We start from the raw sequence: 222 nt of genomic DNA on the forward strand, positions 1-222 counted from the left end.
TACGTACATACACGCATGCATAGTCATTGCCACATATGTGTTTATACATATATATACAGAAGTATTGCTGTGTGTGTGAAGGCGTATACAACGAGGTATCGTCGGTACCTCTAGCAGAATGCAGTGGCCTCTATCACGTCAATAAGATAGCGACAAAGAAGAAGAAGAGTCTCTCGGAAACTTCTTTCTTTAGGGAAGGTTTCTCTCTTTTCTTTTCTTCTC

At 40.5% G+C, this 222-nt stretch overlaps 1 protein-coding gene across 1 annotated transcript in view; it reads left to right on the forward strand.

Annotated features, from left to right (window-relative positions):
- CSUI_008160 (uncharacterized protein) overlaps window positions 1–222 on the forward strand; it is a gene marked incomplete at its 3' end in the record, with an annotated part of 4253 nt that overhangs the window by 3401 nt on the left and 630 nt on the right. The window lies entirely within an intron of this gene.

Source organism: Cystoisospora suis, assembly GCF_002600585.1.
Source record: "Cystoisospora suis strain Wien I chromosome Unknown contig_4498, whole genome shotgun sequence".
Taxonomy (NCBI): domain Eukaryota; phylum Apicomplexa; class Conoidasida; order Eucoccidiorida; family Sarcocystidae; genus Cystoisospora; species Cystoisospora suis.